The sequence below is a fragment of the Conger conger genome, chromosome 16, assembly GCF_963514075.1.
Source record: "Conger conger chromosome 16, fConCon1.1, whole genome shotgun sequence".
Taxonomy (NCBI): domain Eukaryota; kingdom Metazoa; phylum Chordata; class Actinopteri; order Anguilliformes; family Congridae; genus Conger; species Conger conger.
Window position 1 is genome coordinate 12,877,225 of NC_083775.1, and position 16,434 is coordinate 12,893,658.

The window sequence follows — 16,434 nt, forward strand, 5'->3', positions numbered from 1 at the left end:
AAGTCAGAACAGTTTTATACCGACACAGTTGACAACCGCTCCTTGCAGGGGAATTATCATGATTGCACCACCAATATTTTCAACTCAACAGAATTAGGACCTTCTCCTTGGTCTTCATGATGAAATGACAAATGTCCTTAAAATAGGAACCAGTAGGACTGTTAAGTGAACAGACATTTTCTGACATTTAAAGGTCTCCTTAACTCTCCTTAACAAAATGTACAGGGATCTGATGAAGAGCAATTTACTCAGTTCCTCATGTCACTTCAGAATGACACAGGGCTCTGGAATACAACATTAATCTGGAGCCATTGTGTGTGGGATGTTACTTTTAACATGTCCTTAAACTCTTCCAATAGGACTAGCCAATTCTATCAGGTTGATAAGTTCTCTTGTGTAACACCATCTTCATAGGATGTAAATAATAGTTACACAAAAGGCAGGGACACACATTGGTTCGGAATTTTTATTCACTGGGTTAAGGGCTGCATTTAATTATGCTGTATGTTCAGCTATTTGGACAGAGTGGAATGCAATAAGTGGAATGCATCATGTTGACTATCTATGCCATGATATACAATTCTTATATATGACATGTCTCCCAAGATACTGTATGCATCATTTTGTCATGTCTAGGAAACCAAATCTCCAATTTGTCGAAAAACATCTTCACGAGGGAAAAGACACCATGGCAGCAAGCTCTTCAGGAAAATCAGACTTTATTTAGCACAAGTGCATAAAGCCGGACCAAAAACATGGACCTGGACTGTCATTTTTACACCCATTTTATACACAGTTACTCCTCCTACAACTCCTCCTCAAACCTCATTGTGGCAAATCACCCTCACTGTTCTTATCTTAACTCTTCCCACAACTCCTCCCCCCAACAGATGCAAACATCATTGTGGCAAATCGCCCAAAGTCCTCATGCTCTGCCAGCTGTGTACAAAGTTCAATCATGCTCTGCCAAATCTCTATAAAGTTCAGGGCGCCCCCCGCCCTCGCGAACTGCCTGCTAACACACACGTCATCCATGGATTTTTCGGAGCATACACGTGTTTTTCCACATATGAGTCACTTTTCTATCACGATCTTATGAACAGTAAATCATTGAAAATATACATACTAAACATTTGATTAATATTCTCTTCTAATATTCTTTTCTAATATACAGACATACTAAACATTTGATTAATATTCTCTTCTAAGTGAGTAAATGTACGTTGCATTCTTTGCATTCTTTGCTCTCATTTCAACAGTTTTCACTGTGGTTTCTTGCGTTTTCATAAGCTCAGCTATAATTAATGTTCTAGGTTCATTTGATTTGATAACAAGCAGCGTACATGTGATATATTGATTATAAGTCACTTGCATATAGATACACTTCTGGCATAAATCATCGAGAGTCCCAGAGAAACCAGCTGTACAGGCATATCTCGTTCTGCCTGTGTCCTGTCCTTGACAGTCTACACAGTGCGAGACGCCCCCCCGCCAGCTGGCTGTTTTATTAAACTCCAGTTACATATGGGTCATTGTGTAATTCTAGCACAATTTAGCAGTTAATCAGTTTTAAACTATACAGGGTACATATCATACTTTAATACGGATATATTGGCATAAATCATCGAGCGTTTTGGAGGAACCAGCCTGCTCATCAAGGTGGAGTCTCATTTTGACTTGTGATTGTTTATCATGCTTTTAGGAGGGAGATCTTTTGTTCTGTGAATTGTCCCCTACAATTAACATGACTTAGTGATTACTGAAGTACTTCTACTAACAAGCAAACAAAAATGAAACGAGGAAGAATGCACTCTGTAGAGTGCAGACCTCCACCAAGGCACAACAATCTTCCCTCACGTGAATTTGCACTGAACCAGTCTTGGCAATCCAGTAACTACTTTTAAGGACATGTTTGGCCTGATGGTGGCAATAGGGGAAAGGCCATGGTGTGACCAAAATTAGCCGGTTTCTTCCCTCCTGGGAAAATTAACACACAAAGCACGTTGACCATTTGGCCATTACTTTTTGAAATATGTCAATCACACTTTCAAAATTTGGCCTGATAAGAAACATCTGGAAGATCTGGAAGAAACATCATGGAGTAACTAAAATCAATAAGTTACTTCCTCTTGGGATTGTGAATGGAGACCGCCGATTTCATGGCAATCCAGCAATTACTTACAGATATGTCTATGTCTTCACATAACCTTGGTGGAGGTGAAAATAAAATAATTATCAGAATCAATTTGCTGCACATAACTTAAAAAAAACCAAAACAACTTGGAGTATGCATGTACTGTAAAAAAAAAAAAAGTCTTAATTCAGAGAAATAATTTACATGAATGTAAAATGAAGACCAATGTTAATTTTCAATTTCCTGCTATTTCAGTGATGTGTTTGGAAATGGATCCTCTAAATGTGAAGTAGAAAGTAACGTTCCCATTGCTGAATTCTAAGCTGGAATCTGGAAAAACTTATTTTGAAGACCTTGGAGAAACACATTCCCATCCTCAAGTTGACCATCAGAAGTCAGGTAATGAAAACAAAAACATACATAAAGGGTTAAACATACCACATAGCACTGTAAATGCAATAATAAAAGTGCGTAAAACATGTCCAGCCTTGAACAGGCTTCAAAAGTGTAAAAAATGTCCTATATTGTGGAAAATTACATTTCCGTAGCGATGTGCATTATATAGAAGTTTAAGGTTCTATTAAAACACTGTGAAAGTATCAAAAGACAGTCCCCAAATAACTCCAGAAAATGTGCATTTAAACGAGCTGTTTGGACTTCTGTGAAGTTGTGACCGAACAATATGCTCATTTGCTTCATCATGGTCCACATTGTAGCCGTAACAAGCATTCTGCTCATCTTAGCCAAACAGATGTTTATTGCTATGAATAGCCTTAATGATACAGTCACTAAAACAGCCGCTTCTCAGTATATCTTTTTTTTCTGGTACTTAAAACCATACAAACGTCGTCTTATGGATATCCGGACCTAAAATAAAACATTGGAAAGGTGTACAATATGGGAACTTTAATCTCTGGTATTTTTCACACCTCGCCACTTCATCCTTCTTTTCGACGCTGGGAGCTTCTTTGCAAGACTCTCCACTTTGCTCTTGTGTACAATCTTGTCCCGTCCAGTTCCATTGTTCAGGAAAACGTGTAAATTATTCTCTTCCTATGGGGCATGTCAGTTTGGTCCAGTAACTTTTACTGAGGAATTCAACAGTTGACATTGGCAACTTTGTATTGGTTTACTTTATCAAAAATTAAAATCATCATAATTCATGGACTGTCATCACCATGGCAATTAATTACATATTTACAAGTACTAGATGAATCCATGATGCAGATCAATGTTATTTTCCAATTTTATGCTATTTTGGTAATGTTGTAGGCCACGGGTCCTCTAAACGTGAACCCCAAGTAGAAAATAACATTCTCATTGCCATAGGGTACTGAGGCTGAATTCAAAGCTTGAATCTGGAACTTCTTCAGAGGACCCTGGAGAAACACATTCCCATCCTCTGTCCAGCCATGAACAGGCTTCAACAGTGCTTTAATCTCTGGCATTTTCCACAGCTCCCCGCTTAGCCATTTCATCCTCTTTTCTGACACAGAGAGCTTCTTCGTGAAACTCTCCACTTTGCTCTTGTGTACAATCTTGTTCCGTCCATTTCCATTACTCAGGAAAAAGTGAGTGTAAATTCTCCTCTTCCTTTGGGGAATGTCTTTCATTTTGGTCCAGTAACTTTTACCAAGGAATTCAACAGCTGACATGACAATTTTGTATTTGTTTTCTTTATCATCTTCATTGTCATCTGGCCAGAAAAGCAAGGTGAGCAAGAAAAGAGCACTGGATACGCATTTGCTCTTCTCATTTGGGAACTGCTGGCAGAGATTCTGAAGATACTGAATTGGTTCAAGCTTCGGAGACTGAGTTGAAAGGCAACCTAAAGCAATCTGAGTTGCAATGTAGTTCACAAGATCCATTTGGTCCAGCCTTGCATTCAGTGGGTTGGTAGGATACAGGGATATTATTTCCTCCAGCACTTGGATTTCTTCCCTGTCTGTCTGGTCATGCAGGAGGGAGAAGATTGTTGTTATATTCCCCCCTCCAAGACTATATATCTGCATGCGCTTCATGAAAGGAGTCAAGGTCATTGGATTTGCATTGCCTTGCTGCTGAGCTGTGGTGGGAGGAACACTGCTGAAATATTTTCCATATGCAGCACTCTTTTTTACCAACCAGTTCTTTGTATTGGTTATTCTGAACTCTGATGTCTCAACTGTTTCATCCTCCTCTGCATTTACATCAGTCTGAAAGTAGCTGAAGTCTTCAGAGATCCATTCCAAGTCACTGCGCATGGACATCTGAAGGCTTTTCAGCTTGCTGTGGAAGTTTTCCCAAGGAGTCTTAACAGCTTCAGGAATGTATTCTGTAACCAGGTACTTCAGGCATTCAGAGCTTTCATCAGTTTTGCTTGAAAACAATTGCAGTGAAAATATAAGCTTGCATCCAACCTCCACTGCAGCAAAAAACCCTGATTTGTTCATTGTTTGAAGATCAGACTTGGCTGCCATCTGACAGTCCTTGAAGCACTCTATGGCTTTGAGTGCTTTTTCAATAGCATCTGCTGTGTTTTGTGGTGTCTTCGTCTTCTTTTCAATCTCTTTACATTTGGCATTGAACCATTTCCTGTACACCTGCCCTTTAGTGTCCAGGATGTAAGAGTTTTGGGGCATCTTTTTTGCTGCTATTTCTGCCCACTGTTCTGCTTTTTCAAATTGTTCATGGGTGTAGTTGAGTCGGGCAAGTTGCTGAGCAAAGAAAGCATCTTTGTTGAATCGCTCGTATGCTTCTTTTAAAAGCTCGATTGCCTTGTCTGGGCGTTCGTCTCTCATCACATGTTCAATGAGAGGAGAGAATAAACTGTCTGATTCATCACCTTTAATGACTCTGCTGCGTCTCATGAACAAAGCTCTGAGAAACTGTGTATACTCCTCTCTTCCAAACCTGTTCTCAAAAAGCACATCATCGTGGAGAAGATCCATTGCAATTCCGCTTTGCTTCTGCTGGCTACTTGTTAACTTCTGGAGAATCTCCTTTGCCACCAGTGGATGAATGATACGGATTGAATTAATGTGTGTCTTGTCATCTCTCAAATGTATGAAGATAAGCTTAGCTTGCTCGCTTAAGGATGTCTCAAAAGTGTGTCGGCGAAATCTGTCTATTGTGAAGGTCATTCTCATCATGGCCTCACAATGAGACTGGGAGATGAAGGAGTTCTGCACATAGGCATTGAGCAAAGCCACATATCGAATGAGTGTTGTGACAACAGATTTGTGGTCAATGTCTTGCAACAAATGTTCCACAAAGTCTTCTATGTACTTTGGGTGAAATTCTTCACTCATCAGGACAAATGTCAAGATGAACTCTGGCTGATACTGTTGTTCGAGCTTCTCTCTTTTCCCAGAGAATTGCCTCTTCTCCTCTGGTGACAATTTGTGGGTCACAGCGACATTCTGGATAGGCGACTCTTTGCATTTTTTCTCTGGATTGTGTGATCGTCTGCAGCTCAGAAGAATGAAGCGTCCCTTGTGCAATTCTCTTGGTGCAGACGGCAGTCACCAATTCATTCCGAAGGCCATCCAAGTAGTCATTCTCACAGTCTTCCACCAGTAAGAGTACTGGGAGGCATTTTTGTGGGGGTTCTTTTTCTTCATATTCACGTAGCTGAACTGCATGCTCGGACACGGTTACTGCCGAGTATGACGGCTTCACAACTGCACATCGTAGGTCTTTTCTGTTGTTCCAAAGTACCTGTCGTGCAACTGTGCTCCCACCACTGCCCGGATGGTGGTATATATTGATGCTGCTCACAGGTACTTGATCTGCACCTCTTTTCTGAATGTCGCTGAGCAGTTTTGAAATTTCCATGTAGGCATCCCTCTGAATGATTTCGTCAAGAAACTTCTTCTCTGCAAGCCAGAAATTCAGCCACTTCACTTTACCGCCATGGTAAAACTGCCGTTCCAAGTTTTCTTTTTCTGCCTCAATGAAGTCGGTGCTGGTGTCGTCACACTGATCAACACTCAGGATCTCTAAGGAGTACATCCTTTCCTCCTCTTTCGTTTCAAGAAGGCACTCTCCTTTTGTGAAAACTGACAAATGTTTGGTCGCTCGAGTCCTCAGAGGCTGAATGCGTTGCAGAGTAGCATTCACATGGCTCATTTTCATCCCCACAACGCTGGAACGGTTAACCATTTCGGTACTACAGTATGCCTCGGCTAAGCAGTGCCACTTCTGAAAGTTTTTTTCACATTCTGCAATGCATATGATGTCTTCGTGACCTTCCATGTCAGTGAAAAACTCATAGAAAGTGTACACCTGAGGCTTCTCTACAGGGGAAGTGAGAAGAAAGATCACCAAGAAGGAGCCCTTCGGCAAGATCTGTTTGCATATTAGCGATACAGATTCCCTCAGCAGTGTCATTTTGGTTTTGATCCAGGTCATTTCATCACACGGGATTTCATTTCCACGGAAATCATTTCGTCCATTGCAAAATATCCAGCTTGTCTGTTCAAACAAGTGTAGGTGGCTCTCAAATTCTTTGATGCTCATGTCACTTGGAATTTTGTAATTCTGCATGAAATGCAGATTTGCTGCATGGTGCTGAAGGTATTTGCCACAGAATCCAGACACTTTTGAATCTGGGTCAAAGTCAAAAACACAGAAAATCTTCATGTTCAATAAAAAGTCAATGTTTCTCAAATGGTCCTCCTCGAATTTGTTGGTGACAAGGATGTACCATTTTTCCGTGTCTATGAACTTTTTCCCGCTGGTCACAAGCATTGTGAGTTTCCTGCCCAGGTCTTCACAGAAATCTGGTGCATTGAGAAATTGTGACTTTTCAGCCTCTTCTCTCAGATCATCTCTGTCTTTCATACGTTGGTAGAAGGCAAACACATTTTGATCAATAACTGGTTCTGTTTTGGATCCTACTCTGCGATAGATTGCTTCCTTTTCTAGTTCAACCTTGTTTGATTTTTCCTTGAAGTTTGGAAGGCGGACCAAGTACACTTTGTTCTTCACTATGTTCACTGTGGGGACGATGTCAACCTCCACAATATAACGTTTTTCTGTGCTGTTTATGTCTATGACTTCGATAAACTGTGGTGGACGTATACACTGTCGCGCATGTTCGCTGTCAGAAGTAAAACACCGTTCTATATAGTCCAACGCATCAACAAAGATATCTTTCTCTGTTACAGGAATGCCAATTATTTCACCATGTGTATAGTCTGTGTTATCCCTACTGTCCATGACACCAAAGTGTATTGTGCCATTTGTTCGAATATTCATGCATCCAGCACCAAATTTGAGAACCTCCTTGGCAAATTTTGCTTGTAGCCTTGTCCTGTCCAATTTAGTAGCATTTTCCAGGGATTTGTATTCATGGCAAGGTGTGATAAGATCGATGACACCACATTCTGGCAGTAGAACATTATTCTTGACGTATGTGAAGTCAATGCCTTCTTTGCCAAAAGGCCTTGGTTTACAGTCTTTCTTAGTGGACAAGGATGATTGGTCCTTTTGTGTCTGTGTCTCTGGATGGGACTGATTTGTGCCAGCACCAGTGGTCACATCACCTGTGCCTTGCTGCTCATTTTGACTTCCAGCTCCTCTGAGCCTAGTTGCTTGAGTTTTTTTGGTCTTTTGAAGTTTGCGTCCTTGAAAAGATTCAACAAGCTCATTTCTCTCTGTTTTCAGATCGTCCTCGGTCACCTCCTTGAAGATTTCTTCAAGCGGTTTTTTACCCAATTCAGCTGAGGAAGGAAGATACACCAGGACATCAAATACAGAAAATGTGCAGATGATCTTCTATCCCTATACAGGTGATCTTAAGAACACTTTACTAGTTGTAGGGATGAGAAGGTGAGGAATAGCATGTTTTATTTGAAAATGTATAGTGCAAGAACATACAAGATGTTGCTATGCAAACATAGGAGAACCTAATATGGTGCTGTACACTAATATATAAGTGAATATATTATAAAATATAGAATTGATGAGTCAAATTGAAATTGCTTGCAGAATTAAAAAATGATGACAACAAATGACATGGTATACATACCCATTACTCACTCATGGCTTTGTTCATTTGAAGTAAAAATGCCCACATTCAAGATGTGTGTACTCCATCTGAGAAACATTGGACAATATCATCAATTAAAATCTGAATTCACTATTGTAACACGTACACAAGGCAGTGTAGAAAGTAAAACAATTCTGTAACTACTAGTTTCGTGAGATCAGATGTAATGTATCTCCTTACAATTAGTATATGTGCTGTATATACAACAAAACTTTCACAATAGTAACACTAGGAATAATGGATTTGATCCTTCACCAGACTGGGACCCAGAGCCCCTTCTTCCTGGATAACTGGATTATTCTTTGGATAATTTGCATCTGTGGAGTTGGAAGTCTGAAGATTTATTTATGTTTCACAGATGTTTGCAGAGGTACCCAGGGCCATGTGTTCATGTTTATATTTTACAATAATAAAAACACCACCCCTTATTTGACCACCCCTTTTCATCTTAACATGTTGATCTTAACAAAGGAACAATAGATCATTTCGGACTTCTGACGGTCAAGATAGGAATAGCAGCAACAAACACCCTCAAACCACAACACTTTGTATCCCTCCCCCTTCTCTGTAAATGCACTGACAGTGTTTTTATTGGCTGTGGCAATTAGAACCAAATTTCAACCAATGAGCTTAAATTAAATTGGAGTTATACAATGTTTTGGTACTGAGTGTTGGGGCACCAACTGTATATAAACACAGGCGGAGGGCAAGTCAACATGTCAGTGAGCCTTTTTCAATGATAGGAAGAGATACAATGGTCTTGCGACAATGTTTTAACCTAAAAATCTTATCTATTGTAGACTATCATAGCTGCAGTATTCCGTTATTTAAGTAGCAAAGTGTTTTTCCCAAGTTTGCCAGGTAGTAAGGACCATTCGGCCAATTCCTTACCTCTTTCATATTGATGGAACCATTAATGAAAAAGATCGAAAATTATTATTTTTTCATCGAGATTCATTTTTGACTCACCATATTTAGCAGTAGACGATATTGTTGCTTTATATCCCAACGCGACGGAAATCAAAGCGATGAAAATCATTGCAAATTAATCATCTAAAGAGTGAACTCCAAATTACCTGAAGTTCTACTTCTCTGTGAGTCGCCTTGAATATCATTGAATATATTGAATGTGCATGCAGGTAGCCCCCTCCCTTTTTGAGGTGCGGCATAAAAAAAGGGTGCGGGCTACCTGCATGCACATGAAAGTTTCGATTTCTGGAAAAGTAAAGTTTGGCTCCAGATCAAGAAACATGAAAAAACATGATTAAGAAAATTAACAAAAATCTTACCTATTGTACCTTTAAGCAATTCATATGTTTTTTTACATGTCATGTTAAAACAACTAATGCATTCATTAATTTGACTGTCATGAATGAAAAGTATTAAAATCAGTTGATTACAAATTTTTCATTTCATTATGGTCCTTATACGATAATAGATTAGCCTACGCTGACATTTAACTTGGAAATTGACCTTTCAGTACTGTTTAAAGCGAAATGGGCATGGTCAACCTGACAGGAGATCACATGCGTACTGCATGCGTACTGCATGCAGATAAGATAAAGAATCGCTTGTTTTGAAACTAGTTGGGTGGCAAATAAAAAAAAGATCTTACCGAAACAGGCGCTGTTCTATGTTGATGGCTAGTTTTGGAATTTCAACACGCATCTGTGAATGTGTTACAGTTGGTTCAGTTAAATTTCACACACTGATTTGAAGTTAATGGATTCCTGTTTGACACAATACAGTAAAAATATGAAGTTTTATTTTATTTTATCGGCAATATTGACGGTATTTCTCGTATTTGATATAACATACTGTATGTGCCACGGTGTTGTGAGATAAATGGCAGGACTTACGTGTATAAGAGTCATGTGCCACTGCAGCGAAACAAATAGTCTCATGTTAACCCAACTTCACCATTAGCCTACTTATAACATCGCTTCTAATAAGATATTCAAGCCTAGTCTTAAAAGCACTGAAAAAATACACTCGTTTTTTAAATGTACTTTTCAAGAAACCTACCATGGTGAGAAACGTATAAACTCATCAACCGTAACTTCTCAGCATGTTAAGGGCATTCCTAAACAGGCTTGGTATGTGCAGGGTGTTTCTAACCTCACCGCACAAGTAAAAAAAGAAAATGTATTCTTGTCAATACGCAAAAAACATATCAGTTTGGAAACGTTTATAAATCGTAGTGACGCGGTATAAGCGGTGTTTGCTTATATATATATGCCCGTGTAGACTATCATAGCTGCAGTATTCCGTTATTCAAGTAGCAAAGTGTTTTTCCCAACTTTGTCAGGTAGTAAGGACCATTCGGCCAATTGATTACCTCTTTAATATTGATGGAACCATTAATGAAAAAGATCGAAAATTATTATTTTTTCATCGAGATTCATTTTTGACTCACCATATTTAGCAGTAGACAAGTGTAGTTTACCTGAAGTTCTACTTCTCTGTGAGTCGCCTTGAATATCATTGAATATATTGAATGTGCATGCAGGTAGCCCCCTCCCTTTTTGAGAAGAGGGTGCGGGCTACCTGCCTGCACATGAAAGTTTCGATTTCTGGAAAAGGAAAGTTTCGGTCCAAATCAAGAAAATCCTATCCACTTAAAGGTGCCCAGATTTTCAAAAACACCTGGACACGTTCCAATGAACGTGGCACGCTCCAGTGAACGCAAGGTACCCTCTTAAGCCACATTATCTCAGACACTGCTATGCATGACATGAAGAATAGGAAAACCGGGAAGATAATCTAAACATGAAAAAACATGATTAAGAAAATTAACAGTTTGTTAAAAATCTGGGCGATTGTGGTTGGATCCAGTAGGGCCCAGTATTTCAAAACTTTTAATCTAGATCAGAATTATCAGGATTTTGAAATCCATGTTTTGCTATTCCAGATCAAATAAATCTTGTTGGTTTTCTCCTGGGTTTTCAAATAATTTTCAGATAGGATCATTGTGATCTAGATACCACGAGATTGTTAGGTTGAGGCTGGGCGGAGAGCCAGATGCGACCGAGGAAAAACCCTCTAAAACGAACACACGAACGTGTTCGACACTAGATCCCAGGATACAATGGGAATGGGATTTAATCAACAGAAACTGAGCATAAAAAGAGAAAAGCCAAAAAACGGCTATAAGAAAACAAAACAACCCTCTTAAAACAGGGCGAACCGCACCACTGACTTGGTGCCCCAAACGACTGTGGACCAAAAAATAAAAATACAACCTAGCCGGAAAAAAGGCTAGGCACGAAAATAAAAACCTTGAGACGCAGCTCGGGACCAAAACGCAAACCAAAATACATACCAGGGGACAACGTCCCCCAACCACCGACTCACACGAGTCCAAAGAAAGAAAAAAGAAAACCAATACCTTAGAGGAAGGCGCTGGTGAACACAACACAGCTGAACGCCTTCCTTACCTTTTAATCTTTTTGTTTCTTAACAGTGAAACACACACCAGCACAGTACCGGACTCTTAACTCTCACAGAGTCTACCAAGTGCATTTACCGGCTTTGTGTCAGAGCGCACAGTGAACACAAAAGCATTGGTAGACTGCCAGCACTGGCCTTAAATACTCGTTAGGAGGGGGAAACTCCTCTGCCAATAATGACAACCAGGTGAAGCCAATGAGCACCAGCCCTCTGGTGGACACCTTAGGTGTTACCTCACCATGACAGAGATCAGGATTACAGAATCTAGATTTGCAGTCTTTAGATCTATATCTCTCTCACAATGCATGGGCCAGAGTCTGTCTAATTTCAAAATGCAAGAATAAACTGAATAAAAAATAAAAACACTAACTTTAAAAACTAATATAACTTCCAAACACAACTGTTTTGAGAGCATAATGGTTATTCCTGATCAATCGACCATAGTTAAAATAATGGTTCACTGCAGTGTGTCTCTTTGACTGTCCAACTGGTCCATCTGAATTGTGCAATTAAGCAATTATTTTAGAATATATTACAACTATATTTTGAAATAACAAATAATATCCCAAACCATTTTCAATTTGTAAGGCTTTATTTAGACCACTTTTATTGTTGCGGGTTCTTCTTGAAAATATTTAAAGGTAGGATTGGATTAAAAAATCCTTATTCAAGCTTTTAGGATCAGGATCACAGCTTCTAGTTTTTAATTTAATCCTATCCAGTTACTGGAATCCTGTCACAAAATGTTTGTAAATCCTGGTCCCAAAGAAGAAATAGCTAGAGAATAAGCTAAATAAAAAGTTCATCAAAGCAATAACACAGTGTACAAAAGAAAACTGAACCCCGACTATGAAACTTAGGGGACTAGATCCCCAACAATTATACAAATTAAATAAATACATAAATCATAAAAAATATATATCTATTTAATAATAATAAATATAAATAATACAAATCGGGGGAGGGGGGTAGTTGAAGAAGTCAGGATGTCACCTGAGTTACTTTTATTACATTTATTCACCAAATTAATGTAATAAATGGGGAAATGAAGGGTAAGGTGAAATATTGTGAGAGTATTGTGAGAGAATATTGATACAGAGTGGCCTGTAGCGTAGTGGATAAGGTGCATGACTGGGACCCGCAAGGTCGGTGGTTCATTCCCTGGTGTAGCCACAATAAGATCCGCACAGCCGTTGGGCCCTTGAGCAAGACCCTTAACCCATTGACTGTCTCCTGCTTAATCTAATCAATTGTAAGTTGTTTTGGATAAAAGCGTCAGCCAAATTACATTTAATGTAATGTACAACTCACAATTAAGAAATTAAGAATACATTAACAAATGTATTATGTTACAACACAGATCACATCAAATCTATAAACAAGTTCAACTACCTTAAACAAGGAAGTAACAGACAAAGACAAGTACCTGTTACACAAGAAAACAATAAAAGAAATTGCCAAACCCCAGCGTGTTTCTCGCAAATGAGACGGGTGCGTGGGGGTTGGACCCAAAATGCACGACTCAGAAACAATAGTTAAATAAAGTCCCATTAGGGCTTTATTCGGGACGAGTCCCAGGAGCGTAGTAAACACAAGCAAAGTCCATACACGAAGATCCCGCCAAACAAATATAAAACAAACAAAAAGCACGGTGCCGAGGGAAGAGGCAATCTCGTAGTCGGTAGACGTGCAGGGAGGTCCGGTAGCAGGAGAGCTGTCAGCGGGGCAGATGAACAGGCGGACGGCAGGCAGAGGCGTAGTCGTGGGCGAAGCGGGAGTCGAAACCATGAAACAATCAGCGGGGCAAAAGTACAAAAACGGTAGGCGAGGACGTAGTCAAAAAACAAACGATGGTCACAAAACAGAAATCAATAAACTATGGTCGGTAAACAGGCTTGGATCGTAACAGTAAATGCTCAAGAGTTGCGTGGAAAACAGAGGCAGACAATTTCGCGAAGAACAGTTGCGCGACTGGGCTATAAATGCGGGTGTAGACAGGTGTAGACAATTAGTTAGAGCGTAGCAAGGAAATGGAAAACAGGTGCGATGGATGACAAGTTTAACAAGGAGATTAGTAATCGTTAGTAATAAACCTATCCTGCCCTAGCATTAGTAAATTAGTAAATGACATGCACGAGAAACGTAAGGTAACATGAACACATGATTAGTCTTGTTAGTTTCTACCCAATCCTGATCTAGCGTTAGTCGTTTTAGTAAATAGACAAATGGAAATAATTAGGGAGTGAATGACAGAAGGAGCGAGAGAGAAAAGGCGGAACGCAAGGTTTGCGGAAAGACATGTAAAAGTGTATGCATAAACAACGACCAGTTAACGTAACAATAAACATAAATCAAAACATAATACAAAACGAAACTAAGACGATAACCATTCAACATAACAAGGTAATATAATCGTAACGAAACATAACTAGACATGACGAGAAAATAAATCGTAACAAGAAATAAACTAAACAACATGACGAACCTAGACTAACATAATACATGATAAGACACTACGTGACTAAGACAACATGAATAAACATAAAACATGGCGAGACAGACCTGAAACGTGACAGGACCCCCCCCTTAACGACCGACTCCTGGCGGTCCTTGGAATTTATCAGGGTGGTTACGATGGAAGTCTCTGATGAGCGATTTGTCCAGAATGAGACTGGGAGCGACCCAGGAACGCTCCTCAGGGCCATAGCCCTCCCAGTCAACCAAGTATTGAACCCCACGGCCCCTCTTACGAATGTTCAAGAGTTTGTTAACAGTAAATGCAGGGTGGTTGTCAATAATGCGGGGGGGAGGTGGTGGGGGATCCGGGGGACATATGGGGTGAGAGGATACAGGCTTAATACAGGAGACATGGAATGTGGGGTGAATCTTAAGGGAAGCAGGGGTGACAGTTTAACAGAGGAAGGGTTGATGATACTGTGGATCTTAAAGGGACCAATAAAGCGGGGTTGCAGTTTGTGGGAAGTGGCTTGGAGAGGAATGTCCTTAGTGGACAGCCAGACGGAGTCACCTGGTTTGTAGGCCGGAGCAGGAGTGCGGTGGCGATCAGCAACACGCCGATTACGATCTGCCGTGCGTAAGAGCGCGGCCTTGGCGTCCCTCCAAATCTTGGCACATCGTTTCATGTGGGTGGAGAGGGAGGGAACAGCGATCTCAGCTTCTTGGTCGGGAAACAGTGGAGGTTGGTAGCCCAGGGAGACCTCAAATGGAGATTTCCCGGTGGCGGCGCAGGGTAAGGTGTTGTGTGCGTACTCCACCCAGGTGAGCATCTTGCTCCATGAAGCCGGATTCTGGGCAGAGACACAACGTAGCGCGGCTCCCAAATCCTGGTTGGCCCTCTCGGTTTGCCCATTGGATTGAGGGTGGTAGCCGGATGAGAGGCTGGCTGTGGCACCGAGGGCCAGGCAGAAAGCTTTCCACACTTGAGAAATGAATTGTGGGCCCCGGTCGGATACAATGTCTGAGGGGATTCCATGGATGCGGAACACTTCCTTAATAAGTACATCCGCAGTCTCTTGGGCAGTGGGTAACCCTGGCAGGGGGATGAAGTGGGCCGCCTTACTGAATCGGTCCACCACAGTGAGGATGGTGGTGTTACCTTCGGAAGGGGGAAGTCCGGTAACGAAGTCCACGCCGATGTGGCTCCAGGGTCGGCTGGGCACAGGCAGAGGTTGGAGTAGACCAGCCGGGGCTTGGTGGGAGGCCTTGCTTCTGGCACAGGTGGTACATGCCTTGATGAAGCGCCTGGTGTCAGGGATCATGGAGCTCCACCAGAATCTCCGCTTCAGCACCGCCAAGGTGCGGGTAAAGCCGGGATGGCAGGAAAGGAGGGATGAATGGGCCCATTGCAGCACCTGTGTCCGAGCGGCTGCGGGAACGTATAGGCGTAATCCGGGGTTGGGCCTAGGATCGGGTTCATCCCGTAGAGCCCTCTGGATCACCGACTCGATCTTCCAGGTGACGGACCCAATGGTGCAGGAGGCCGGAAGGATGTTCTCTGGAACCTCACGCTCAGGACAGGTGTTAAACTGGCGAGAAAGGGCGTCAGGCTTAACGTTCTTAGAACCCGGGCGGTAGGTGAGTGAGAAGTTGAACCTCCCGAAGAACAGTGCCCATCTGGCCTGTCGGGAGTTCAGCCTCTTGGCTGTCTGGAGGTATGCCAGGTTCTTGTGGTCGGTCCAAACGATGAACGGCTTCTCGGACCCCTCCAGCCAATGTCTCCACTCCTCCAACGCCAGTTTGACTGCTAGCAGCTCTCGGTTCCCAACGTCATAGTTCCTCTCCGCCGGGGACAGCTTCTTGGAGAAGAAGGCGCAGGGGTGTAGTCGGTTGTCAGCGGCCGCCACCTGAGAGAGCACTGCTCCCACCCCTGTGTCGGAAGCATCCGTCTCGACCACAAACTGGCGGGTGGGGTCGGGGTGTACCAGGATGGGAGCGGAAGAGAACAGTCTCTTGACCTTGGTGAAGGCCGTCTCAGCTTCGGAGCTCCACCGGAATGGCACCGCAGGGGACGTGAGTTTGGTTAGAGAAGAGACCACTTGACTATAGGATCTAATGAACCTTCGGTAGAAGTTGGCGAATCCCAAGAAGCGTTGGAGCTGCTTACGTGAGGTGGGTGTGGGCCAGTTGGTAACTGCCAGAATCTTCTTGGGATCCGCCCTGATCCGTCCCCTCTCAAGGATAAACCCCAGGAACTCAACTGTGTCGGAGTGGAAGACGCACTTCTCCGCCTTGACGAATAGTCTGTTCTCCAGGAGTCTCTGTAGGACTTGCCTGACGTGGTATTCATGATCCTTGG

At 41.8% G+C, this 16,434-nt stretch overlaps 1 pseudogene; it reads right to left on the minus strand.

The window, feature by feature from the left end:
• Window positions 1-702: 702 nt before the first annotated feature.
• LOC133114054 (sterile alpha motif domain-containing protein 9-like) lies at window positions 703-11,859 on the minus strand (annotated as a pseudogene).
• Window positions 11,860-16,434: the final 4,575 nt, after the last annotated feature.